The sequence below is a fragment of the Peromyscus maniculatus genome, chromosome X (assembly GCF_049852395.1).
Source record: "Peromyscus maniculatus bairdii isolate BWxNUB_F1_BW_parent chromosome X, HU_Pman_BW_mat_3.1, whole genome shotgun sequence".
NCBI classification, from domain to species: Eukaryota; Metazoa; Chordata; class Mammalia; order Rodentia; family Cricetidae; genus Peromyscus; species Peromyscus maniculatus.
In genome coordinates, this window is record NC_134875.1 from 127,195,099 (window position 1) to 127,197,407 (window position 2,309).

The following is a 2,309-nucleotide window of genomic DNA, read 5'->3' on the forward strand; positions in this document are numbered from 1 at the left end:
TGTTTTGTGATGGCTTGTGTTCTTAGTTGTGGTTTGTTTTTCCTTACATTGTACCTTCATTTATTTTCTTTCTAGAATCTCTCTATTGTGCTTATACTCTCTTCAGTTAGAAGCATTGTGATTTGTGATTTTTATCTTGGAACTTCCAACACACTTTCATTGTTCTATATACTTAGTCTTTTAACTATGATATGCTGTGGGTATTTTCTTTTCTGTTTCCCTTTCTGTATTTGTATGGATCTTTCCTTAGTCTGGGGATATTTTCTCTATAATATTATTAAAGAACTGTTTCTTGCCATTGACTTAATGTTCTTCTTCCTTTTCTATGCTTACTGTTCAAAGGTTTGGTCTCTTTATGGTGTCCCATATGTCTTGGATGTCCCTATGCTGTGCTCTTCAATATTTTTGTTTTCTCTTTCATCTAGATTCTCTACTTTATCTTCAAATCTTGCTCTTTTATCTTCTGCTTGATTTATTCTACTTGTAAGTGGGATATGGAGTTTTCCAAATCCATCTTCATTTCAGCTTGTGTTTTTTTCAGTGTTCCTCTATGTTCATTGAAATCAGGTTTTTAATCCTGAATTATCTTTGGTATTGCATTCAGGCATGCATTTGTATATTCTTGGACATCACTTAGCATTTATTGTTATCACCTTTGGGTTCAATGAAGTGTTTATTTGTATATATTTTAAATTCCTTTATTCTTTGATAATGTTTTGTTTTTTATTTTAAAGATATGTTCTTACTAGAAAATGCATCTATAAGACTAGTGGGTTTGATTAGAGAGATGTTGTTTTGGCCACTCATGTTTTTGTTTTTGTGGTTTGACCTGTGCTTGTGGACTTTGTTGTCTGTCTGATGATCTGGCCTTCCTTAGATTGGGCCAGTGCAGGAGATGTGAGACTTGCACTAGGCCAGGTAAAAGTGACCCAGGGAAATATGGATTCCATGCGACAAGTCTAGAGATAGGCCAGGCAAAATGAATTCACAAATGAAGAAGACTCAAGTCACAGGTCTGGAACTAGGCAACTGGGTTTGCAAATTGGCCTGGGTTGAGATAAGTGGTGGAAAGGGGGAAAGCAACTTTCAGGAAAGGTGCCTGGTACACAAAGAGAATTTGCAGAGGGGAGCAAGTTGGAGGAAGGGAAGAGAGGAAATAGGCAGCTTAACTGAGTACTTTAAGGGCTGTGGGTCTGGAAATAGTGCTTTGTTGTTGTCGTCGTCTTTGAGACAGGGTATCAGTATGTAGCCCTGGCTGGCAGGAAACTCACCACATAGACCAGTCTGACCTTGAATTCAAAGGAATCTACCTGCCTCTGCCTCCTAAGTGGTGGGATTAAAGGCACACCCCCAATTTTGTCCATATTCCTTCATAGATATTATAGTAAAACTATTCGGTCATCCATGTATTACTTTATGTAGGCTTTTGGAAATTTTTTTTATACTTCTTTGAGAGAACTTTATTGGCCTTTTGGACAGAATTTCTTTGACAGGAAGATGATACCATTATACTGTTGCTGGACCCAGTACATGGCTCTCCTGATGATACCATTATACTGTTGCTGGACCCAGTACATGGCTCTCCTGTCTGCTGAATCTGTGTTTGGCCCCAATGTAGCCTGTCTTGTGCTTCTTCCCAGCAATGCTAAAACTTGACATATCATATAGAAGTTCAGCCTGTAGAAACTGATGCTCAGGGCATATTTGTTGCCAAGATCAATGTGTTCCTGGACTCCAAAACCAAAATTTCCAGTATCTGAGTTTTTATTTTCATAACTCATCATCCTGCCCTTCAGGATCTTTCTCCAGGATTTCTTCAGCCTTGATCCAAAGGACTATACTGTGAATGGCAATCTTTTCTTTTCTCCTGATGCCAAAGGACCTGACAGTGTATATAGCTTTGGAAAATGTAATACATCTTCACTGTGAGCTGCTCCTAAACCTTGCCTACCTAGGTTAGTCTGTCTCCATTTTTCCCCATATAGATATTGAGGCAGAGAGTACAAATGAGTTCCTTCATGAGATCTCCATTTTTCCCCTGACTCTGCCCCATGATGGAGAACAGAAAAGATACCTTTCTGAAATTTTAAATGATAGATTCAGAAGGGCACAATGTACAGCGAAAGGATTCTTCTAAACACTGGAAAATATTCCCGATTCTATGGTATATTAGTTACTTCTCTGATGCTACAATAAAATACCATAGCCTAAAAGCAACTTAAGGAAGAAAGGGTTTATTTTGGCCTATGGTTTCAGAGGGATAAAATCCACTAAACTAGGAAAGGCACAGCATGGCAGCAGGAGCAGGA

At 38.5% G+C, this 2,309-nt stretch overlaps 1 pseudogene; it reads right to left on the reverse strand.

Annotated features, from left to right (window-relative positions):
* Window positions 1-1,460: 1,460 nt before the first annotated feature.
* Window positions 1,461-2,053, reverse strand: LOC102919986 (large ribosomal subunit protein uL5 pseudogene; annotated as a pseudogene).
* Between the last annotated feature and the right edge of the window lie 256 nt (window positions 2,054-2,309).